At 41.3% G+C, this 26,883-nt stretch overlaps 1 protein-coding gene and 1 long non-coding RNA gene across 2 annotated transcripts in view; both read right to left on the bottom strand.

Moving 5' to 3' along the window:
• Positions 1–26,883, bottom strand: part of CDH4 (cadherin 4) — a 420,515-nt gene that overhangs the window by 268,984 nt on the left and 124,648 nt on the right. The window lies entirely within an intron of this gene.
• LOC146542966 (uncharacterized) overlaps positions 23,976–26,883 on the bottom strand; it is a 46,797-nt gene continuing 43,889 nt past the window's right edge. The window contains exon 3 of the long non-coding RNA XR_014887742.1: positions 23,976–26,542. This is a non-coding gene — a long non-coding RNA (uncharacterized LOC146542966). The remainder of the gene's footprint in view (positions 26,543–26,883) is intronic.

Below are 26,883 nucleotides of genomic sequence, written 5' to 3'. Positions count from 1 at the left end.
TCTGTACCTTGCTTGTTATTAAACCAGTACAGTCTGAACCTTCACCTTGCCTTAGAAAACTGTCTCTGTAAACTGAACACAAATCTGAACCACTGCTGATCTCTGGAGCATCTCAACTTTATGTATATTCATTATTATAAATATCAGTTTGCTTGGCAAATGTGAGCCCCAACATATTTTTATGAATATGGTACTGTTCTTTCTGGTCTTTAAAGTATTTCCTAAATTGATGTATAATTGAGTGAATGCTCAGTATATTTCCCACTTTAAAGGTTCTCTCTCTATCTGGGTCATTTTGATGGAAGTCATTATAGTTTCTAAGCCTCCTTTCACAGTTTTGTATTTATCTCAAAGTCCCTAAGCAAAAAGTACATAAGGAAAATACAGAGTGGAAAACAACTTTATGTTAAAATACAGAATATTTCATTAGTGTATCTCTGGATAGGGTAAACAGTGTGGAGGGAAGGGAGAACTCAGCTAGAATGAAGAAAACATTTCAAGGAGGGGAAGAAGGGTAAAGTAACCTTTTGCATACAGATTGCCACATGTGATGTACAGAAAATATATGCATATCTCAGAGGAAACCATAAAAATCTTGAATATTTCAGATGCATAATAATCATTTCTTTTCTCCATCCTTATCCACAGCCTGTAATATTATGGGTACCACCTTCAGATGCTGTCATCAAGGTGGGTCCGGTCCATCAAAGCAAATAGTTTTTGAGTAACTGTTTCTTTCACAGAGGATAATGCTAGATTCTATTTAAGCAGATCCGCAGCTAATAGTCATTATGATCTCAGTGCAAGTCCACACAGAAGTGGTGCAGACAATAGAGGCAGTTACTTGACAGAGGTGTGAATGACCTGAACAGAGATGTTAAAATAAGCAGTGAGACCTCAATAATCAATTCAGAATTCATCACAACAATAGTAATTATGGCACATAATGTGGCTTTATGGAGAATATAATACATGCTTCTATAGGAAATCAATTGAAATTCACTAATTAATGAGAAGTTGTAAAAAGCGTTTCTACCACTACCAGTAGAATTTAAAAGCCTGATTTAAATCCTCACCTTGGTGACATGTTTTCTGAAAGCAGGAGTTTGGACATCCTGAAGTCAATTTTATCTGCAGAAGATACAGGGCTGAGTTTCTCAGCTAAGTAGCCTACAGAGAGAGGGACCAGAGTTTCATTTGGTATTTCAGAGACAATACACCATTCTTCCACAAAGCTTACCTCTCATCTCCCAGCTAGACTGAAGGATCTAAGAAATCCCTTGCATTCAAATCAAATATCAGTCCAACAGTCATCGTTCCTTTGCGTATCGGAGATGCAATCCACATAATAAAGAAGGATACACAATGCTTCTCTATCGATATGTGTGCAGCAGGCAGCAGCCTTGTTCAAGGCCGTCCACCAACAGCACAGCAACACAGGACGGAAAGCCCTCATTTACAAATCACATGAAGAACAAGGCACTACTCAAAGCCACAGGTGATTTTTAGTCACTTTCGATCCACAAAGTCAAATTCGGAGGCTTATTGAGCAGGGAGACTCATATCCCTGCCACATGAACACATAAGGACAGGAGATATCCCCTAACAGGGCAGGAGATCTGATCAGATTGCAGGCAAGGAAGAAGAATCTCTCAGTGGACAGGAGCCAAACGTTTCCACATTCACCCACAGCCCTCAGTACCATTGCTGCTCACCACAGCGCCCCCAGACTGATCACACAGAATCGCAGAATTGTAGGGGTTGGAAGGGACCTCTAGAGATCATCGAGACCAACCCCCCTGCCAAAGCAGGTTCCCTACACCAGGTCGCACAGGTAGGCGTCCAGGCGAGACTTGAATGTCTCCAAGAGAAGGAGACTCCACAACCTCCCTGGGCAGCCTGTTCCAGTGCTCCGTCACCTCACCGTGAAGAAGTTCTTACGCACATTCGTGAGAAACTTCCTATGCTGCAGCTGATGTCCATTTCCCCTCGTCCTGTCTCCACGTACCACTGAAAAGAGACTGGCCTCACCGCTATGGCCGCCACACCTCAGATATTTATAAACCTCATGGCTGGCACCCTCAGACCACCACAGCTCTGAGCAGTGCCCTGCTCTCAGTGCAGGCAGAAGTCCTGCAGTCCACTAGCTGCACCAGATATGCACGTCCCTGCACTTTTTCACTTTAGGAGATGCAGATTCAAGTTCATTGTGCAATCACAACATTTACATTAAAGCACTGGTGCCCAGAGGGCTGTGCAGAGCAGAGGTGGAACAGAAGCCCAGGTGCCTGCATCTCTCCCTAAATAGGAAAAAGTGAAGAACCCAAGGGTGCAAATAGTGCAGCACATGAACCCAGACTGACCTGTGTCATCCTACAGCAGACAATCAAGTTTGCAAACATGTTCCAATAAAGGACAAGCACTATAGGACAACTTACTAATTTTGTGCCTTTATGAAGCAGGCCCCTTCCATCTAAAATCCCATCCTTAATTCTTTTTTCAACTGCTTATATATATGGATCAAAGAAAAGATGAATTTTAGTGTATTTTAAAAAATGCTGAGCTTGGAAACTGTTCCTCAAAATTACTAATTGTGTCTAGTTAAAATAGCTGAATCACATTTTCATGTAAGTGGAGAAGTAGCTCTCTTTCCCACCCCTACAAGCTGCAGGAACAAGACAATATTCCCACCTCCAAACCTGTACCAGAGCAGTGTCTACACAGCAAACAATGAAGAAGCTGCTTTGGTTATTCACTTATTCATGTCCACAGAGAGATTTGCTAAAATAAAATCACAGCATTTTTCTGTGCCTACTAAACTGTACTAGGCTGCCCTGCTTAAAGTCCGGAAGAGGAGGCAAGGGGCAAAGCTGACCTCAGTCCTCCCCTGCCAGAATGTTCCAGTCCTCACCTGGCCTTTTCTCAGGCCAAAGGGCAGGTTTGCTGTTCTCACCTCATGGGAAGATGGAAGCTGGGAGCTGCCCTGACCAAGGATGCCAACACCTGAGAAAGGATTCCCAAAACCCACTTTTCTCCTCCCTGGCCTCATGGTCAGAACTGTGACTAAGCAGCGCTATTTTAAACTTTCCTTGTTGCTTCCTTAACAGGCCTCCGTTTCTACTGCAACATCCTTTCCCACTGCTCAGAGCTGCTATAGGAATAAAGACATCACCTGCCACCAGAGGGGACATGCAGCCCCGCTTACTGGCACTAGCAAAGGAGATCATAGACTGGCTTCGGTTGGAAAGGACCTTAAGACCATACAGTTCCAACTTCCCTGCTTTGGCTACTAGCTCAGGCTGCCCAGGGCCCATCCAACCTGGCTTTGAACACCTGCAGGGATGGGGAACATGCAGCTTCTCAGGGCAGCCTGTGTCACCATTCTCTGAGTAAAATTTCTTCCCAACACCTAACCTAAATTTCCTCTCTTTTAGTTTAAAGCCTCCTTTGTCCAATGCATGACTCTGTGGCAGGGGCATCTCCAGCTGCATTGCTGGGGGAAGATACAGAGCTTACAAGTAGCTGCTTCCACAGCCCTTGGGCCCAGTACATTGCCCTCCAGCCAGACTCAGCACCTAGTTCTATTGCCAGATTTTCTCAGCTTGCTGCTAAAAGGTCACAACATTTTTTGGGGGGAATTTTTCTTTTTAGGACCATCTTCCAGACAGGCACGCTTGTCATACTCAAGGCTTGGCCTTCAAGCAGAATGTAAATCGCTTAACCAGCCCAGCTGCCATACATTTAATGACTTATTCACAGTTGCAGGAGGGAAAAAAAGTTTAGATTATGTGGGGGAGATAAAGAATTAATACAAAGAATTATTAATACAATAATTAATAATTATACAGGACAGAGCAGTGATGCAGTGGCACAGCTGCTCAGGGAGTGGTGGGGTCACTGTCCATGGAGATGTTCAGGAACTGTGGAGATGTGGCACTAAAGGAGGTGAGCAGTGGATGTGGTGGGGTGGGTTGGGGTTGCACTTTCCCAATCTTAAGGATCCCATGACTTTCCATAATTACCTTAAGTGGAAAGAAGCATTTTTATCACGTCACAAATGCTAAAGTTGGGGTTAAAACTGTGGGGTGCTGGCTGATACCCTGGTGCATGGGAAAAGCTGCTGTAAGCAAGAGAATAGTCTGGGAGAAAAAAAAGTTTTGTTTATTGGACAGAGCGATACTGTTGTCAGCAAATGCCAACGAAGACAAAACTTATGGCAAGCTCCTGAGCCAACTGTCAGTTCTCAGCAGCACACAATGAAGACTGACATGGAACGAGCACAGAGCTCCCCATGTCTTCCTGCAGGCAGCATGGGGCTGGAGGCTGCACTATGCAGATTTTACTATTAGTGTGATTGATCTAATATTGGATGACTCCGTACCCAAGTGCTTGTGCGAAATAATAAGCCCGGCTACTGAGCAATTATTAAATACAAGGAATTGTTAAATCCTTGCATTGTACATATTCTAAAGGAAATTAATCATTTTGAACTCTGGAGAATACAGTTTTATAAGAAGAGAAGAAATAGCAAATACACAATAGGGTATTTAAATGCTAATACAGTCAAACAGTTTAAAGCATAGCATACATTTTAATATTGGTTTACTGAATACTAATTACAGTCTGCTAAGTAGCAGTAAGTAGCATTTATTATGATTTGTTCAAAGTATTGATCCAGACAGTGACAAGCACAATTTCCATTACTGTATATATCCTTAAAAACAAATATTATCAGATTACCAAGTCTTCTTAAACCGTATTTTCTTGAGAGTTTTCTGTTGCATCTCTCAGTGGCAGCTAAATATGTTACAGCTCAGTACTATTTCAGCTCAATGGTGTGAGGCAAAGACAGATTGTTATTTATGATCTGAAATTTATTCTCCTTTGCTACTTGAGGCTGACAACTTTGCATGTGTTCGCATCTGGTCAAACAGCAGACTATACAGGATGGAGAGCCTTAAACAAATAGCTGTGCCCATCTTTTGTCAGCAGAAGTAACACTTCCAAAACAAATGGCTCATCCCACATCTGGACAGGCCCGAGCTCCCCAGCAGGCTGCACCGGGCAGCAGTGATGACTTGACATGTGCATTTAAATCAGGCAGGCAGGTACTCAGCCCAACTTTTAAGAAAAGAATGATTGTGCACTTCACTTTCCTCCATAATGAATGCAGCTAAGTTGCACTTCCACAGTCTGAAAGAACAGCTCTTGCCATTTGGCTACACCAGAACTGAATTAGTGGGCGTGGTGGGGATGGGTTGATGACTGGACTACATGACCTTAGTGGTCTTTTCCAACCTCAATTCCATGATTCTACAAAGGTGGTTGGAACAGGAATCAGCACAGAATTTGTCCCTGTACCACAAGGCCATCTGGATACACTGAGCAACAACTGGCACAAACACAAATCCATTCATTCCTAATAAATATTTTTATAGCAATCTTCAATTTGATTAACATATAATACCTGCTGCATTAAATAAGCACCTAAGAAATTCAATATAAAGCTTTCCTATTTTCTTTTATCTGTTACATCAAAGTTATCAAAAAAGTAGTGGTTTTATTTTTTCATGTGTTTCAGAAACACAATGCGAATAGAACTGACTTAACGGGAGCATGAATGCAAAAGTAGATTCAACTCTATTAACTTCTACAGTTTTGCTGCAGAAATTGTTTCTCTTGATATTTTAATTCTTTCTGCTGATGGCAGAGAGAATCAAGGTCAGAACCTCTGCTGACACTCCCCAGCCTGCACAGGATCACTTAGAATAATTCAAGTAGTAGTAAAAAAAATTAGTACCGCGCGCCGTGATAAATGGGTTTTGTTTGTCTTTCCAATGTAACAGGATTAGGGTAAGAGAAAGCACCATTTCTGAGTTCAGCTGAAATAAACACGACAAAAGGCCAATTTACGCTTCTAAGATTACTTATAATCACAATGTTTAAGAAATTATTTCAGTGTAGTGTCTTGCTGCTGTGTCGCTATAAGTAGGCCATTCATTGAAATATCTTTGCTGCTTTTTTTGCAGCTACAAACCACAGATGTTTTACAATTTATTTTTATCACTAAAATTAAAGAGAATAAAGCTGTGTTTACACTGTCATAAGGGCAGTGTATTATGGCTTTGAAAGTAACAAAAGAATCCAACACTGATGAAAATATCTTTTTTTTCGCCTGTTAAAACTTACTGCTGGAAACTCAACAACCAGGAAAAAAAAAGCTTTTGTCTCAGCCACCTTGATACTAAAGAAGCAGATTATAAATAGGTCTCTATCAATGTACTAAGACTGATTAGCAGTTGAAAAATCACCCTGTTGTTTCTCTCTGACAAGCTTTCAGTTTGAAACCACACTTTACAAACTCTAAGGATATCAGGGTATGGCAAGTGATAAGTTCCTTGGTCATATCCCCTTCCCACAGTCCAACTTCTTTTTTGGAAGAGAAGTTTTCCATGGTGGATGACACACAGAGACAAAACAGCTTTCAAGAGCCTGGTGGAAAGCTTTCCCTGAGCAGCCAGCCTGATTCTGACTGCACACAACTGGAAGGCGGTGTGATAATGCTGAGCCATTTGGTGCTCGCGCTACTGGAACGCCGCCAAAGCAATTAAAGGTTGCTGACTTGGCCACGACACGGAGGAGATATAAAATAATTTTACACCCCATCATATCAGGTAATGGGTACATGCACCTATAGATGAGGGAGCAACAGTTATACAGCGTGGATTAAATTAACTGATAGAACATTAACTGAGAGCAAATGGCATTCAGATGAGAAGCACAGTCCTGCCACCAGCCTACTCTGGAGCTGGGGTGCACTGTGCAGATGTCCCAGCCAGGCTCCAAATTACTTAGATCCCGGTTTGGACTCCAGGTTCTGTTCCTGCACTTACTATACAACCAGACTGGGTAGCAATGACTGCCAGTACCCAAAGGGATGCGCCTGCAAAACAACGAGCACAGAGTTCTCTGCAGCTCTGGGACAGCAATACAGCTCTGCACGAGCAGGCAGTCCCTACATTCTGAACAATGCAATTATCAATATATGGGGGGGAAAAAAAAAAAAGAAAGTAAATGAGGAGTTGCCACAGCAACTGCTGCCTCCTAGGAATATGACATATATAGGATCACCCTCACGGAGGGGTATTGTTTTGTATTCTGAATGGTCAGCAAAGTCACACTGCTGGGCACTGCAGGATGCCGGTGACTTCGCTGGCAGCGCTGTGCTCTGTTGTCTTGTGTTGCCTCCAGAGAGGGCCCCCATTTCCAAGAAGCAAATCTGAAGGTGAGCTCTGAGCAGCATGATGACAGCTGCACCTGGGGCCAGGGCCTGTTGATGGTCAGCATAAAAGGACCCATGGGTTTTTCCATTTGTTTGTGATTTTGTTTGTTTTTAAACATGCACTGCTTTTGCCCCATTTCACCGATAGCTGAACTCGCATGAATTCAAAACATTTTGAAGCAATATCTCTAAAACACTTTGGTATTAACAGGACAAAAGCACATGTCAAAACACACTGAGATAGCAATGGAATGCTATGTGATTAAAGTTAAGTGTAAGGTACACTGCAGATGAGTCCCTGACTCACATCCCAGCTCCATTAAGAAAACACAGGACAGCAGCTTCGGTGGAGGTGATGTTTTCTAGGCACATCTTATGAATAGACACAAGAGAAAGGAAGTGACATTGAAGGATTTGGTAGTACTAAGACTAGTAGTAGCATGAGTAGCAGTAGAAATACATTTTAAAAACCCATCTAAACCCCATGTAGCTGCCTCTCTAAACTTAAATTCTCTTCAGGAGTATGGGAATTTTTTCAGTTTCTCCCCTTTTCTGAGGCTGATATCAGCAGTACAGTGCCTTTCTACTCCATTTCTGACTGGATTTTTTCTCCTATGCAACCTACGCTTTCCTATTTTGCCTCCTGCAAAGCATCCTGCAGAACTGCACTGCTAATTCAGCCAGTGGAGACTACAGGAAAGCAGGAATGTCTGAGCAAATGACAAATCCGCCCCTTGCACTGCAGAGCAGAGCAAGAGAGCGACACAGCTCTGGGAAGAGGTGCTCAGATACAGACATGTATGTAACATCAGCAGCTGGCACTCCCATCATAGCATCAGCATTGGTTTCTGAAGGCTTTACTAATGCACTGTGTCCACTCCTACAACAGCTTGTTAAAACGAACTCATATCAGATCAGATCAAAGGTTTTGTCCAACAAAAGTTTTCTGGCTTGCTTCCCCCCACCTATAATTTCAATCATGAAGAATAAGAGAGGGAGCAAAAACTCTTTTAAAGCCTGTGAATCCAGAGATTGACCTCTAGAAAATCAACTCAGCAAATCAACTAGTCACACAGCTACAGTTGTATACAGGATTCCCACTCTGAGCACCATCATGGATAACTTTCACACTTTTCACCCAAGTACTCTTTTCCCATTTTGCCATCTGTGCAGATGAATACAAGAACCTGATGGATGCACACCTCCATGGAGCTGCCTGTAAAGGACCACAGGACGCAGTACTGGGGAATAGCTCAGGAAGGGAGCGAGGGCACATCCACCTCCCCTTCAGTGGGGCAGAGCTCACAGTGACTACAAGCAGAACAGCCCTAGGGAGGATCTTTTTGGTGCTTACACAGCCATGAGGTCTTTTTGATGTCAAAAGCACACGGTGTCTGATACTGGCAAAAGCAGGTGCAGGGAGAAGTTGTCAGGATTTGATCACTCGAGTGAAAGGCACTTCAAGGGAAAAGGAAATGTTCAAGTTATAAAAAAGCCTATTTCACTCATGTGCTTTAAAATTACAATAATCCATTTGATGCCAAAGAGAAGAAAGAAAAAAGGAATCAAAGAACAATAAGGATGCTACTGCTTATAATTTTATTCTATTCTCCACAAGTTCTGTAGCCCTCTTTCTTCCTATTCTATCACGAATCCTCCACATCTGCACAAGCCCTCCAGGCACAGACTGGTTCCAGCCAGTGAGGCTGTCTGGAGATTTTCACAGCTGAAGATCCATGAAGAAGTACCGAAACATCCTCAAGTCTGCACACTTGAACAACACTAGAGATAAGAACAAACTTTAAAATCCTGGATAATCCTCACTTTACTAATAAGTAATTTTATCTAAATCCTTTAAAAAACTGTGCTTCCCTTAGTGATGCTAGGGGAAGGAAGTTGCCACGTCCAATTTCCAGCTCTATTCAGCACGTATTAACCTCAGCCCCTGCCAAGTTGCAGGGGCTCTTTGCTCCTCCTCATTTCTGCAGCCAGGACCTTCATCCTCATCCTCTCCTCTGAGAATCACAGGTTTTGCTCTCTGCAGGCTCAACACCCTTGGATGGTGAAGAAGTGTAATTACGTTTTTATGGCTGTGAAGCTGCAACAAAGATTGGCGAAGCACTGGATTTGCAAAGAGATTTTCCCTTTGGGACCCTCAGCAGTGACTCAGCAGCTCTCAGCTCCAGGCATCCAAAGCAGAACCCATGATATCTGCCAAAAGCCCGCACCACCAAACAACTCCTTCAAAGAGAAACGTTTCCTCCTCATATGGGCTTTTGGAGCTCATCACAGAATCACTGGAGCTGGAAAAGAGCTCTAAGATCCCCAAGTCCAACCCCAGACCACTCCATTATACCCACTGACAGTGTCCCTCAGTGCCATAGCTCCATCGTTCTGGAGCACGTCCTTGGATGGTGACCCCACCACCTCCTGGGCAGCTGTGCCCCTGCATCATTGCTCTCTTGGAAAAGAAACTTTTCTTTATCCAACCTGAATACATTCACTCCAGGTGAGTGTCGATCAGAATTTATAGAGAAAGCAAAACTTCATCCAAAATCTGATCATTCACTGACTGATGTCCAAACCTTTTACTGAATGTAGAATACTTCCTGAGGGAACTCCCTGGTTACCCAGCCAGTGTCACCCACAGCTGGACACACACCAAAGAAAGGTGTTTTCTTCTTCCTCTTCAACCAAATGAAGTCTTCTGGGAGGCTGCCTTCACAACATCTCAGAAAAGCAGTGACCAGCAAACTCGCCATCCTGAAACAGCTCATAATCACACCCCAAGTCCAAGCAAACGACGCATTTTTTCTAACAGGAGGAATTCAAATAATGTACTCACAAGTCATTAATCAAGAAATTTGTACAAGCAGTATCTAACTAGAGATGTACATCTCAATGCTCCTAATTTGTACATTTGGTTGCAATGACAGTTACAATGACAGTACAATGCAAGCACACACATCTAACTTATTAAATCTTAATGGCACCCATAGAAAACTACCCTTAAGCACACTTAAAATATACGAAAGGAACCACACAAGTTGTCCTTTAAAGAAAAGCAAGCAAAGGCCTTTTCTAGTGGGTTTACTTATGCTGCAGAGCTATGCATTGACCTGCAACATCCTGCCTGGTGTGGCTGCAGTAGTAATGCACTTGTTCAGATGCTAGTTGCAGTACAATCACAGCTTGAAAATGTTTTCATTGGAAAAACTCTGCCTAGCTTCAGTTTTTATTTCGTGCCCTGTTTAGAAGATTAACTGTGAACCACAAAATTGTATTTCAGCTGGCTCTGCTTTAAGAAACCAATCCCAGCAGCAGTGTGGGACTCCTGACCTACCCAGCTTCTCCTGCAACGCGCTGTACTTCCTCTCGGCTCACAGAGCTTTGCCTAAGTACTGTAACCATGTCACAGGACGTGTACACACAGGTCAGCTAATTGCATGTGCAAATGTGGCTGGCAGGGCACTGTGCCAGGAATGGCACTGCAACAGGGAGCAGGCATGCTCCCTGGCTATCCTTGCTACCAGCTCTGGGCTACAGGTGAATGGTAATTGTATGGCACAGGATGAAAGAAAGCAACTTGAACTGAAAATAAATCAAGTATAATACAATGATCTCCATGATCACAGAGCAGAAACATTTGAAGCTTTTTCTATTAAAACATATTTGTCTCTCAGCTTATGAATTAAACGAAGCAAATTGCACTTATCTTTGAAGTTCTGCATTAAAAATGTGTATTAACGTTTCCAATCATAGATGACTGAAACTTGTATGCTAAGTATTTCAATGGCTCTGCTCTGTTTGAAGATGGTTTGGATCCATCACAAGGTATTGGTTTCAGGCCCAGTGTTTCATCCCAAACTACTCAGACACCGCGAGTCAGTTCCCTTCAAAATCATCTCAGTGACTTACAGTGAGACACGATCCATACATGACTCTTGGGATCTTTCTAAACGGCCTTTTATCTTACATGCATGTCTCACCTACTCTCAGGCTGCTTTTTTTTTTTTTCTCTCCTAACACAAGCTAAGAAATGTACTATTTAAAAACACATTAAATATGAAAACAGTGATTTCATTCACATTTAACTGGTTCCAGTCCACCTCTCCCTAGGAAACCTGTGCCAGTGCTTTTACATGGCCAAAAAGAAAAAGAAACAAAGGCCCACTCAAACCCAGCCCCAAACAACAGCAAAACCTTCACCACTCCTCAAAAACTAAAAAGCACCCACCACCAATTCTTCAAATCAAACAAAACAGAAAGAGCTCACTATGCATATGGAGTAAATGGATGCACAATAGTTCCGCAGGGACTTCACTCATTTTTAAAGTCAAATTCTCTCTGTCCCTTTGACAGACAGAACCTGCGCCTCTATCCTTCCAAATATCAGCAGAAACAACGTGAAAAGCTACTATGTTTCTTTTTTTTTTCTGATTTTTTCTCAATCTGAGCCTTAAGACAGCCTCACATCACTTTGGTTTGCTTAAAGTCTGAGAAGCTCTGCCTCAAAATATTCCAGCAAAGTAACCACGTTGCAGCCTGCTGAACAGCAATGTTTGAAAGAGGGGAAAAAAAAGGAGAAGATCCCACACTTCCAATCACCAGTGTTCACTGAGGAAGGCTGCACAGAATTGTCACAATAAGTTAATATGGCAGCATAAAAGCCAATACTCGCCCTGGGATTATACAATAAATAGACTCCATTAAACTACTCTGTAAACTCTCCTGTGAGAAATTTCTCTTTGATCCAGAACTTAATAGGAATTATTTAATCATAATGAGATGGTAATAAAACAGCATCACCTGAATAAGCTATTTTATTACCTGTTTTATAATTAGCTCTTATTCATTATAATTCTTTCAGATATTTCAAGCTCATAATGCAAAGGGCACATATAGAAATATCTGGAGCAGACATGCATTTGTTTATGTGTTAAGGACTCCTTTGTAAGGCAGCCAGCACAGACTGATTCTATACATCACTCATATACACCCTCTCATGGGGGACTCCCTAAAGCAACCATGTCACAAAGTCAATGGGACAGCTCAGTGCCTTCTCCATGCACAGCAAGTAGTGGAGAGCAGGATGGCTCTCATGTCGAGTTCTCTCTTCTTTTAACTAAATTTTGCCTTCTAAATTTTGCCTTTTTTGTCTTCTCTAACTCTGCGCCCAAAGCTCAAGCTGCTACACCATGTGGGACCCTACATCATGCAAGCTTGCAAAAAAAAAAAAAAAAAAAAAAAAGGCTTGTCATCAAAGCCCATGGCAGAGTGCAACTGGACAACTCTTACTGAAGCGTTCCAAAGCTTTCTAGACCAGGCAGGGACACACCAGGCAAAGCATTCGCCAGAGGGACTTGTTTCCTTTGGCCAAAGTTGCTGAAAAATGTCTTACAACGAAAAACCCCAAGAATCTTTAACTAAAAGTAAAGGGATAGCATGTGCATACAGTGAGTTATTTAGAAAATAATGGGACATAATCAGATTCTGCGCTTCTGGAGAGGTTTTTGGTCACATAGGTGTATAACCAAAAGCCCTTGTGGAGCACCCTACAATGTTTAATGTTCACACTCTCTGTGCAGCTGCACGTCTCTCAAACAAAGCTATAAAGCCAGCATTCCACCGTTGTTTTCCTGCACTCTAAAACTTTATTTAAAGATATCAAATCTTGCCATCACCACAAATTTCCTGTCTCAAGCCACACATCCCTCCTGAGTCTTTTCACACATATCTCACATAAGTTATGATGATAATGGAAAATGCACTTTGGTATTACTATTAACTTCATTTGATGGAATGTTAACCCCACCAGGCTTGCCCTTATTACTCTCTTTGAGACTGCAAAAATGTCCTGATGGGTGACTTGACAACTCGAAACACTGCCCTGCTTTTAACAGGAAAGTCATGCCAGAAACCAAAGCCCCAGCTTTACGCATGAAAAGTGCTCAGTAAATTTCACCCTCATAAGAACGTAATTGGATTAAAACACATCATTTGGTAATTTTGCAGTTAGCCAGTGAAATAAGCACGTAAGTAGTTTCAATTTTGCAGAAAACTAGTCATCTTAAAGCAGCTGTACAATTTGGTAAAAAATTAATTTTAGGAAATTCTGAAAGACATTTAAAATCACATCAAGTATGGAATTAAAAAAAAAAAAAGTGGTATGAAATTCTGTCAATGTCTCAATTTATGACTTAGCAAGCTCTTGATATTCAGCTCCCCTGGAGTGGTTATGGGCTGGGGCCAAGAAGGGGCATGTGTGATAAATATCTCCCTTTTGTGCCTACATAAAATGCTCTTAGAACATGAATAAAGAAATAGATAAACAATCTGTGGTGACAAATAAGCAATTAAAATTCCTAGGCTATCTAACCTCCTCTGCACGTACTCCGAACAAACACTAATAAAGTGTTCAGCACTACAATGTAGCCGTTTTGGTAGCTAAACAGTAATGGAGCAGATGCTTAATATCAGCCTTTAAGCCTCAAAATGTACAAATACAATTAACTGCCAGCCCAAATTTGGAGGCTGGGTTCTTCTTCAAAAAAAGTGTCCTCAAAATTTAGACTGTAGGCAGGATTCTTCTTTGGGGGGAGAGTTGCGTGTTATTTTTAACATAATTGCAGCCTTCTTCTCAGTGTAAGTATCACCTCCACCAATGTTCCTCCCACCTCCATCCACAGTTACTGAATTCTTATTTATATTCTTCTTGTTATATGAAAAAAGTCAAATCTCAGCAACCCCTGACAGTCTTTTTTAAATGGACAACTGCACTATTCAGCTCTTAACAATGCAAGCAATTTGAGGTTATCACTCTGTTTGCATGTGTTTTCATTGTGCTGAGCACAATGAAATCCTGATCTTAATTACCGGCTATCATCGTAAAAATACCACTATTCCAATGGCAGCACTGAGTCAGAAGCATTGTTTTATACACAGCTATGAGGAGGTGAACCTCGCCCGTCTCACTTCCCTGATCAAGCTGAGCGAAGTAATGCTGAAAATAAAATAGCCTGTTAAAATAAAATCAGTTTTCATAGTCTAAAGTGCTTCTGGAAATAGGACAATATGAGCTATTCATTCCTGACACTGTTTCTGCGAGCACAGTCTATGGTTTATAATTAACAGATCCACAATACTTTTCCCTCGCTGCCTCTTTTCTGAGCTCTCCCCCATTTATGACTGTGCTGATTCCTGGTGGAAGCGTCTGTGCTGCTGCACTGCTGGAAGTCCCCTCTGACACAAGCACTGATCCTGCAGCAGGGCAGGAGGAGCTACACCAACTCCCCGCTTTACATCCTCAGCATCCCGTGGGGCAGGAGACACAAGCTCTGCTCTCCCTATGCCCCAGAGCCAGAGCTGCAGGACTCTCCCTGCATGCAGCACTTGGCATTCAGCCAGCGCACATCAGAGAGTTCAGGGAGCTGTTCCATGTCCCCATCTGGTCACACCTCTCCAGGGAGGAGGAGAATAACATAATGATAAGGAAGGGCCAAACTGCCCCATCTCATACATCATGCTGAAGTCTATCAATTTCTTCTCTTTTTTATGCAAAATACAGAGAGCAAAGCATACACCTTAGTTTTGCTGACACTACTCCTGCTCAGTAAATAAGCATTCCGTATCAATATTTACTTCCCTCTCCAGCAGGCAAAGGACCATTGTTGGAATTCAAATCTTCCTTGCTCCCTTTCAGAAGTCTCAGCTCCCCTGGAAAATCAATCAGCTGGAGCAGTCACTGCTGAGTGCTTTGTAATAGCTTCGCCCAAGCACCGGGTGAGCAGTGAGGTTATCATCCTGAAGCTGGGGACTGTGAATGCAGCCCAGTGCTGCAAACACTTCTTACACTTATCGCCCATTATTTAGCATGGCTATCAGCTCATGTTTGGGGTATTTAGCCAGGCTCAGGTGAACATCATACAAAGGCTCCTGCACACAAAGCAATGGAGCATCCATCCCTCGGCTGTCGGTGGCAGGAGGCATCTACAAGAACACCCAAAGCCACATAGAATCACAAAGGTTGGAAAAGACCTTGAAGATCATCTGGGCCAACCATCAACCCATCAGCACTATGCCCACACTGGGTTTGGAGGGAAAGGTGGAAGATACAGACATCTCCTGGCTTTCAGGCATCCCACTGTTGTAGTTTTTCTGTCTGTGTTTTCCCCTCAAATGCAATCTCTGAGTGAAGCTTTGCCCCTGATTGAGGGTGAAAGGAGAGTGATTCAATTAATAAAAATAAATTACTTTCCAGAGAGTTAAATAAAAGCTAATAAAAATAGCATAGCAACGCACATGGCAGATTTGCACTAACCATTGCACTCCAGGATAGAAACACCTGGGCATGATATTAAAAAGATCAAATTAAACTTTAATGACCGCAACAGTAGGTGACAGAGCAGCGCTTTCCCTTATAACATCTTTCGATGATAAAGCACATCCTTAATTTCCACCTGATTCTACTTCTCAACAAGCCCATCTTGGAAACCAAATGCTATTTTCTGCACTTCACGTCTACCTTGGGGAAGAAGGCTAACACTGAAAATTCTCTTTTGGAAGCACTGCTGACTGGATTCCAAAGCTGCTGTTTCTAAATATTGGAAATAGTTTATTTTTTGCAAAGTAACATGCTGCCACAGCTGAAGTTGTGCAGTAGTAATGCAATATAATGGGAACACAACGCCGCGTAAGGAGCCTATTGTTTAAACACCATGAACAGTTTGACATCTTTCATTATTGCCAGCACAAAGCAAGAATTCTTTCATTAGAAAAAAAGTCACAAAAGAAGTAGAAAACAGTAAGATTCCATATTATGTAAATGACATCTTGGGACAAATGGCTTAATGCCTAACGACAACAGCAGGCGCTGTAAATTTAGCTGCTGGGGTGAAGGGTGTTTTGCTTATTTCTGCAACATCATTATTACTTTAACCTTATTTACACATACACACAACGTACACAGAGGAATCACGTTATTCTTAATGCTGTGCAGAAAGTGCTGTTCTCCATTCCCTGGAAATGAGATTTTTCCACCCCTGCCACACCAGCACCGTCCCTAAGGACAGCATGCAGGTGGCTCTGGGATAAGATGCAGTGCTGGCAGCCAGCAAATGGAAACTGCTGGATTTTAGGACTCCTGTGATCTACTCTGTGTTGGGAAAGAAAACACATGCTTTCATTCTCTAAGTGCAAGCATAACCTTCAAACTTTGAAATGCCAGATATCCAGGCATAACTACTTATTAGGGACAAAAAAAAAAAAAAAAAAAAAAAAAAAAAAAAAAAAGGAATGGAGAAAAAGGACTTGCCTTCCTTTATAGGAAAAAAGAAATAAAATGTAATTATGGCCCATTTGTTTGTAATTGCAAACAATGATTTTACTTTTTTTCCCTAAAATTAGTGACAGAGAAAAGCAATGCAGTGACCTGTAGCAGCCAGGCAGCCTGACTCAGCTGAACCACTGCAGCTGTGGTGTCCATGAAATTTCAGTGCCAGTGACATCTCTACCAAGAGCACACGGTTCAATTATATCAGCATGACAAATATCTAAAGCTCAAGAAAATACTACAACTGGCATTTGCAGACAAATGGGCTGGGAAGACAGAAATTACCACAATTGCTATTCATTGATACACAGAACAATGCTTCAGGTTTGGGTTTTGGGCTGACAGAGACAGCAACCTGAGCTAACTGATCAGGACTTCAATTTCAAAAAACACCTTGCAGCTGAGACAGAGCTGGAATATAAAGGTATTATTTACTGCATATTGAGATAATGATGTACCATTGTTATGAATCATCATGTAGTTACCACTGCTTCCAACGCTTTGCTTTGTTACTGCAATATAGATACTGATGGCAAGGCTTCAGATTTATCTGCAAAACCACACTGACTGCAATAGAAGTCTTTTATCCATAAGAATTTTTTTGTGAAATGATGTGTGTGGGTTGAGCAGTGGCAGGAAGAGAGGAGTGAACAGAGGGAGCGACTTGTGGCACAAAAAGAAGAAATCGATGTCATCTCACTTCATGCTCCTTCCCCACTGTCATTGCACATTGCACTGAAACTGCTGCACAGTATTTACATGTGACCAGTGCTGCAACCCGTGGCATGAGCCAGTGGCCAGAATCTTACCTGATTAATGCTATACAAGCAAAGGGATTTATAAAGTAAAGGGTGAAATATGCTCATAACAAGTCTTTCCTCAGCAACACGAGGAATGGGTTTGTGTGATTAGTAAGAAACTATGCAAAATGGTACAGCCCCATCCTGAGCACACGGAGACTGCTGTAAAATCTCTGCACTAACAGACTGTTTGCAGTGAAACAGAACTCCAACCAAGCAAGCCCTGGGGCTTCCCCATAGGCCAGCAGCCCTCCTGCCCACTGGGAGAAGAGCGTGGAGATGGAGTTTGGGGCCAAACTGTGAGCAGATCCACGAGTGTAGAGCTCAGTGCTGCCTTTACCTTTTGAGACCATCTTGTATCCACGTATGCAAATGCAAACAGGTACTTTGAGGTCATACTTGTATAGGAAGTATCATGATATATTTCTCCATTAACCTTTTTATCTTAAACTTGGACAACGCAGAGTCAATTGAAGTGACTGAATCTCGTTTGTACAGCCTTAATCCTGACATTTTGTGCACCAAAACCAACCCCACCCACCTTCACAGAGTTCTTTCCCACTAAGTGACACACCATCACAGCAGCCACAGGCACCACAGTGACAGAGCTCTGCTGCACAGAAACAGTTTGGGATCACCCAGCTTTGCACTGCGTGAAGCACAGGAAAGTCAGCAGCTGTGAAGGGCGTTACTTGGTTTTCCCAGTCCCAGAAGTCAAGTGTTGCAGCCTGAAATCAAGATAAAACACATTGTATCTACTTTGCTGCAGGCTGCTTATCAGCAGCATGGAGACATTCCAGAGACTCATTATATACAATATACATGAGAGATGTGAAAATACTTCCTCTCAATTTATTGTAGTATCAATGTCCTTAGGTAATAAATTCTGTCTCTGTGAATACTATTAAGAAAATCGGCATATGGTTCCTCGGAAGGTGTTTTTTCCAGGTGAGATCCACCTCAATTAACCCAATGAGTACAAGGGAATGAAGAACATCCGTGTTAGTCGGAAATTGCTTGGATTTCATTTCAAATGGAAATTCATCACCATGGGTGAATTCACCCACTTCAGAGGGCCTGGCACAAGCATGCACAGCACCTGGGCATCCGTGTACATCAGGAACTTTCACTGAAGTTAAACTTTTGCACCCAACTTGATGCATCACTGGGAAACAACCATTCCACAGGATCTTGCAGTGCATATTATTTCTATGCCTATATATTACTGAATGAGTTCATAAGACAGTATTTGAATGGCAATATCTGAATGTTAACTACAGAACTAATATATCCTCCCAGTTTACATGAATTAAATGTTCAGCTGCTGCACCAGCGCATTTAATTTTATGCAGTGGTGGTGATGGGTAATCATGGTACTGAACATAGGATTTTGTTCCTTAAACTTTCCAGTTATGCCCAACTTGCCCTAAGCCAAGCACAATGTCTTCCTTTCACTGCTTTTCAGGTCTAGCAGTACCACAAACAGAAAGGGACAAGTACTCTTCCCTACTTGATTAAAATTAATGTTATTTCTGAACATGACACGGAGGTACTTTACCTTAAGTAAGTCTTCAAGGAAAGAGAAAATCCCATCAGCTTTATTTTGTCAATCTTTGCAAAAGTCTGTAATTCTTATTAATACCTTCTACCCATGGTACTTCTGGAAACAGAGTTGAAACTGGAACAGGTCCCCAAGTAGCACGGAATAGCCCCAGTCACAGAAGGCAGTCTGAGCACATGGAAGTACTGCATGTCCTCATTTTCTCTCTCATTTATAAAACAGCTTCAAGAGGCCCTGTCCAGAACCCAATCAACAGATCAGGGAAAAAAAACTTCCACTCACAAAGCAGAGATGTGAATCAGGACTTAAAACATATGCACAAATACATTGCAGGAGGTTGCAGTGGGGTTCTTTTTTTGATTTTTTTTAATTTTGTTTTTTAATATCTTTTATATATATGTGTAGGTATATATATTATATAGATACACAAAAAGCACATAAGATACATATAACAGTATATTTTGTATAAATATGTTGTAGGCAGGAAAGAGGAATTCCAGCACAGAATGTCAGCAATACACCTCACACCTATACTAGTCTATTTACTGGATAAAAATGCATTTCCTTTGATGTTCTCAAGCTGTTCTCATCACACCAATCACTGATTAGCAAAATAAGAACCACAGAATTATCTAATATCTCATGCTGGAAAAGACTCAGCAGGACCATCGGAATCCAACTCCTGGCTCTACCCAAAATCCAAACCCAATGTCTGAGAGCAGTATCCAAACACTCCTTGAGCTCTCTCATGCCGGGACTGTGCCCACTGCCCTGAGCAGTCTGTCCCAACCACCCTCTTAGGAAAGAATCTTTTCCTTTTTACAATGATTTGCTGCCTTATTCATCTTTTGAATTCTTAGTAGCGCTGTATTGTCAGGAATGTAAGAAAAATGAATGCTACAGGTGTTCCTTAAAAACCAGTAATAATGCATCACAGAGAATGTAAAGAAGTTCATGAAATAATGATGCCACAAGGGTTCACAGCAGCACATGAATCGAGTACGATCAATTCTAATCTACAGCAGGTGTGATTGTCTCACTTATTTAATAAAAGCAAGATAGGTATGAGAAAGCAAACATGTTTTCAATTAAACGGGAAATAGAAACTGGCATCTTGTGCTGGGCTGTGCTTCCAGGTAGAGACATGGCTTTCTATTAGCTGAAAGCCTCATGAAAACCAACTGATATTGTCATTCTGACAGCAAGCACAACAACTTTTTTTCCAAAGACTTACGAAAGAACAGACGATTATATTTAATTTTCATACAAACTAATGTATGCTGAACATCTGCTCTCATAGTTCACAAAAGCGATGTTATCAGAGTGCTTTTTATGTGCAATATAAATCATTAAAGGAAAGAAATCATGTTACAAAGTAAACTTTTATCTCATACTGTATGTGGTACAGTTCAAATACAACTCAACTCGTGTTAAGGCTCTTTCTAATCTATTATCCTATTCCCTCAGTTGTTTTCAGCCATAGCACTACTTGGTTGGCCAGGATGAGCTTTTGCCAACTGGCTGCCCCAGACTGAAAGCTGGAGCTGGAACAGGTCAGCTGGCTTCAAGGTCGAGGTGAACTTAATGTGTGCATGTCTTAAAACAATCTGTCAATCTTGTATTTGAAAAGAAGCACTATTTGCATAGTTGTGATTAGCGGCAAGCAATTGAACAGAGTGGGCTTTGGTCATGAGATAAGCCCTCTTCCAGCCCTGTGAAAATTGTCATCTCTGTTGCCACACAAACAGCAAAAAAGTGTGTTTGCATTTAACTGTTCAGTGTTTCATGTGTAACAGGTCATGGCTCCTGGGGAAAATAGCTGACTGACGTGAAAGATGAAATGGGTCAGTGCAAGGCAAGAAGTCACACAAAGGAAAGCAGAAGGGGGCCCTGAGGTGGGAAGGACATGGCTTATTGAGGAATAGGGTCCACAGGTCCAGAAGGGAGCGCGAGAAAGAATAAATGTACAGGACAGCACCTGACAAAAAGGTCTGCAGCACGTGTCTGTGAAGCCCCCATCAGTGCAACCTTCCCTTGCTGCCACCAGTACCTGCCTGCATGGAGCAGCTCAGCCCCTCCACTGCCGTCTGCAATTTCATTACCTTAAGTGAGGGAGCTAAATACTCACAGCTGCAAATGGACTCAGTGGGAGCCGCAATTTGCTTGTGTAAAGTGCTGTACATCGCTAAGTAGCCTGAAAAAAGCAAACCAGGTCCAAAGTATCTCAGATTGGAGGCCTAAAATTAATGGGTAATTTTGGCTTTAATCTCTTGTTGGTCAATTCAATCCTACATTGCAGGGAAGAACTGGAACTCCCTTACCTCGCAAGGAGTTTTAATTCAAGGAAAGAAATTCCCAAATGCTCATGAAACAGTCAAATACTGGAATGATGAGCATTACAGAGGAGCCCAAAAGGAAATTAATAATTCTGCCTTCAGAACATGGTTTGAATTACGAGCAGAAATAAGGCATAGGGGACACATTGATTAATGAAAAGAAAACAATACGTTGAAAAGCCTCTCATTAATTGAGCATCCTACTCTCTGTGCACTGAATCAAGCCAGGTCCTATGCAAAAATAGCATGAGATCACGTAAAGAAATTACCGTAATGCAGATGCACATAGGTGCAAGTAAAGATTACAAAGATTCTTATTTTGAGGATTTCTTAAGGTTTGTGTGCTCAGCCCAGCTGCCAACATGGGATTCTTCACTATAGGTGTATGTGTGTGTAACAATTTACTCAGAATGAATTCCGTGAATGCAGAAAGAGCTGAATATTTCCAACAGATGAATCAACTGGCTAACCTCACGAATGATGGTGTCACTGAAAAGTGTATTTGGCACAATTTATACATATGCAATGCTTTAAATATCCAAGTGTGCTCCTGCTGCTTTCTGATCAGCCAATTCAAATAGCTCCCTATACAGCTCCTTTGAATGAATGCTAGCATAAGGGCAAAATTCTTACGTGATATGGAAAACAACAGGGTCTATCCAACTCAGGAGATGCCCATTCAATGCACATTTTGCAAAACGTGACTGCACAGTGTTATATGTGCCGTTAAAGATATTCAGCATCACTGACTTTTGAACTTGGTAATTTTCCTCTTAGTATGGTCATAGCATTATACTTTTAAAACGGAAATACATTTCAAAGAATAGCCCAAAGGTTATGGAATATATCACCTAGCTAATCACAGTGAAGTAATATAACAGGCAGCATTAAACCCCCAGTGATAATTGCCTCAGGTATTTAAAGGGAGAGCAGTATTTTCCTATACTGCAGTCAGAGGACAAGTCAGTGCTATATAAAAAGAAATAATACATCAGAACATACATTTCCCCTCACAGTTTAAGAATGTCGTGGTGAAAAAGGCTGACCCCTCTTCATTTAATACTGCTTAACAACTATATATACATGCACCTATTAATTTCCAAGTGTGTTTACATTCAATGTATTTCAAATGGATGCTCATACAAGCAGCACATACTGGGCTCACCCAGACATCATTCTTCCTTATGTCAGGATAAGGGACCAGCTGAGCTCTGCTGTGTTATCTGAGGTTCTGCCAGGACTGAAAGGCATTCAGTTGTGCCTGATTCATGCCACACTCAAACCCTGAGAGTAGTTATGAGGTATTTTGTACTATGTGGCCATCATCACTCTGATGTCAGCCCTTTCAGTCCACTGAAATGGGCATCTGAACACTGAAAATGGGCTACTTGAGCTGGATCTAAAGAGACTCATTTCTGCTTCTAGGGGCTGTAACACATCATATGTGGATCAGTGCAGACAGATCCACACATGTTCCCAGCACAGCAGCCATGGGATCCTCCAGCCAAATCACACTGAGCTGAGCCATGGTGGAGCCCAACAAGGGCTAACAAATAACCACAGGCACTACAAAACAAGTAGAAGAAAAGCACACAAATGTGGAATATTCCCAAATTTCCAAGAAAGGAACAATCACAGCCTGACATAGTTCTGCAAGTACACTCAGAAAACAACTGAAATCCCAAAATGCTCTTTCAGAGTTTACAAGAAAAAAAAAAAAAAAAAAAGTCACAGAAATAGTAAACAGTGGGATGTGGGTAAACAACAATAAAAAATTTCAAGGAATATCTGTACATGGAGAGCACGCAGTGCTCCTCTGCAGAAAGTCATCTTCAAAAGAGGAGCAAACATCTCCACACATATCCAGCTCTCTAAACACAAAGAATTCCAACTTTCTGGAGGGGAAAAATTCCTTTACAGTGTCAGTTAGCAACAACAGCTGCCCAAAAAAACTAGCTAATGCTTTCTAAAAGTAGTGATTGACTCTGAAAAAAGGAGATTGGTTGAAATTCCTTCGTTACGGTCAAGAGCGTAAGCCACTTTCATCTGGATTCTAGTGGGAAGTGAAAATAAAGCAAATCTCCTTACAAAACAAAACTGCAAAGTGCTAATGTAATGCCACATTATCTGAAAGATGGTTATTATAATCAAGGCAGCTCTGCTTTACTCTGCAGCCTCCTAATGAGAGAGGTACTGGCAACCACTATTCTGGATTTAATAGCGAGAAAAACCCCCACAACAGTTCATTATTTCTACCTGCTTTACGTATGTACAGGATGACACAGGAAAATCACATAAACATCAGTTTTATTGGTTCTGCTTCTGAAATGCTAAATGGGCAGCTCTTTGAAAGAGGAAATTTTTAAAGAAATTACATTTGCTGACATTACCTGGTGTTGTTCCTGTTGTGATTGGGACTATCTTGGACTCACTGCTTCTTTAGGAGCTGTACATGAAGCTGTTGTGTGTTTAAGCAGTCAGAGACATTTGTCTCTTTAAACAAGGCATTACAATAATTCCTTTTGTAGCCTACTAAAATAAGACTCCAAAAAAACTCCTCCAAATAAGGATAAACAACACAGTGGCTTGATCACAGCATTCTGCCAGAACAATCACACTTATAATCTTAGCACTGACAGTATATTTAGCAATCACAGTTACAATTAGTTTGGTCTCATTTCACAATATCCCCAGGATGATGATTCTGACAATATTACAGAGAAATCAGGAACAGTTCCCAGAGATACAGCCACAAACAGGCAGTGCAGACCAAGGAACAAGAAAAGCCAACAGAAGCCTTTTTAAAGAAAAGAAATCCTTGAATATAACCTATAGTTTCAGCACACTTATTTGGGAGTGCTGTTTCCAGAGATTTAACTGAAAGAACACTAGGAAGGAGCTGGGACTCTGCAGGCTTCTTCCCTAAGACACACTGCTCTGGTATAGAAATTAGAGGTGGGATCATAAGGTCATACACAGCTAATACTGATCTATTTTACTATTAAGCTAATTTTTCTGTGACTTGGCTGTTTCATAGACATCTCATTTTTGTTATACAATGTTTTTACACATGAGAAAAAGTATTCTCATGATTGAGGTGTTGCACAGAAACGTCAAGGATGTGTTAAAGGCCTGTTACATTAAGAGGCTCAGAAGGATGGCCCATTTTGCTGTCTTCTTTACATTGCTGAAATGAACCCAAGTATAAGTAAAACCTATAAGGAAGGAGGGAGGGAAGGAGGGAAAGAGGGAGGGAGGGAGGGACGGAGGAAGGAAGGAAGGAAGGAAGGAAGGAAGGAAGGAAGGAAGGAAGGAAGGAAGGAAGGAAGGAAGTTAGTTAGTTAGTTAGTTAGTTTCTGGAAAAGCTGGAAAAGTGAAGACCTTGCACCCAGAGACCTCCTACCAGCATTGCACTCTGCTAAATGAAGCTGTGAGGCTAATTTAGAAGCAGTAATTCCAGCAGATTCTGCTAGTGCTTAGTGCTTATTTTTATGACATATATATTTGCCACTAGTAAAAACTGCAGCGTCCAAGGGATCCCATGTCTAATTTCTGCCCTTTCAAATAAAAGCTCTTTCCAGCCTGGTAGCCTGATGAGAACTTTAGAGCATGATTCATTAAATCAGATCAGTGCAATGACTCTTACTGATGCTAGAGTCATTCAGAGATTATATGAAAGCAGATATACATTTGAAATAATTTAAAAAATGAAAATAGCCTGGCATCTAATATTTCTTAAGCAAAAAGTAAAATATAAATAACGAATTCTGAGGAACATAACCAAAAGGAAGCACCTTCTTTTATATTAGAAATACTCTGAACCGCTGTCTGTGTTGTTTCATCATTTTTTCCATTAAATCAGACACTTCTTCTAAATCAAGCCCTTGGGGAGTAAGAGACAAAAGTGATGAGAATGCAATGTGTGAATATAAAAGTGGAGCATGTGTTTTATAACCAACTCTGTTCAGAGATCAAGGGAAATGTCACTGTTTATAGCCATCAGTAAAGAATCGATGTAATTATATTTGTAGTATCAATTCAGGTCATTATTCCAATATCTACACAGTAATGCCACAATTACAATTTACATCTGCACAGAACAAGTGCATTTCCCTGGTAACCTGACTCTAAAACAAAACAAAACAAAACTCTCTTCTTTCCCCTTTCTCCAAACAATCACTCATTATTCTCATCTTGAAGGAAGATGTTGTTCAGCCTTAAACTTCATCAGAAAGTACTTTTAAAAGTGCTTCTGGATTTGTCTGAAACATAGAGATTCAGGTTTGGAAGTGAGCCCAGAGCAGCAGGTCTTTATGTGTTTGAGACCAGGGATGCACCTCTGTCCCCAGGGAAAGAGACAAAGTACTCCCTGATTTTGAGCAAGTCTCACTCCAAAAAGTTTTAGAGCACTCCACCAGGATACCTTTTTTTCCATGATAACCCAGGCACTTTCTGAAGGGTTGTATTTCAGACAAGGAAGTTACTGGTGCGCCATTCGAAAAACAATCTCTGCTGCTACTAACACCAAAACAACGTGCTTTTCAAAGCTAACTGTGTACAAGAAAACAATGTGACAGCCCCTACATCTCCCTCCACAGCTCAAAAAACTGTGGAGGTTAAAATCAAAGATACTTACACTACTATTTTTTCTTTGTATTGTCAAGGATCCACTGAGATGAACAAACACTGAACACATCTTTTAATGCCATTGTTTCATCATGTCTGCACACAATTAACAGTTAATGTGATTTTATACTCATCTTGGCAACAGTACCTCTACTTAAGAAAGGAAAAAGCAAGAAAAGCAGCATGCTGTGTTTCTGTGCCTGGTGGGTGGGAACAGCACCCAGAGAAATCCATCTCACAACTACTGCTTTTAACCCAACCTCTCAATAGAAGGAAGAAAAGGATTCCATCTCTGAGACACGGACGTGGAGTCCTGCACTTCTCAGCAGTGGAACAGCTTTGCAGAGTGCACAGAATTGAAAAACAACTTGAATCTAAAGCAAAAAATCTATTTCACAAACAAGTCCTTCAAGAACCCACTGACACCCAGCAGTGATGCAGAAAATTTAGAAGCAGGTAGAAGTGTTCTTGAGACTCAGAAAACATTCTCAATCTGTGACAGACTTTACCAAAACAGAAGGGCATAGGAGCTCTACTTGTTCGATAGGCATCCAAGTTGTCAGTACTCAGAGAAAATCCCAGCTGGGTGAGAATGTAGGCACTTACCTACAGAGAGAAAAACAAAAAAACAAAAAAACAACATCAGAGCTAAAACTTCTGGAAAAGCTTTGTTTTTTAAATGTTGAAATTTCATTGAACATACATTATAGATCACAATTCTATAGATTAAGTAGCATAAATACTTTTTATATTAAGCTTTCACAGTTGTTCAGACATCAAGCACTAATATAGCATTAATGGATGTTTTTCAGAAAAGATAACTGACTTCTAAAAATTCAACAAAATAACCATCACAGCTTTCAGCAATGCTTTGTTAACAATCCCAAATTGAGTTTTATTAACTTCTTGTTCACCAGCTGGCACAGTGAGCCCAAAGGCCAGACTTT

Source organism: Meleagris gallopavo, chromosome 22 (assembly GCF_905368555.1).
Source record: "Meleagris gallopavo chromosome 22, MGAL_WU_HG_1.1, whole genome shotgun sequence".
In the NCBI taxonomy this organism is placed as follows: domain Eukaryota; kingdom Metazoa; phylum Chordata; class Aves; order Galliformes; family Phasianidae; genus Meleagris; species Meleagris gallopavo.
This window is presented reverse-complemented; position numbering and strand designations above follow the sequence as displayed.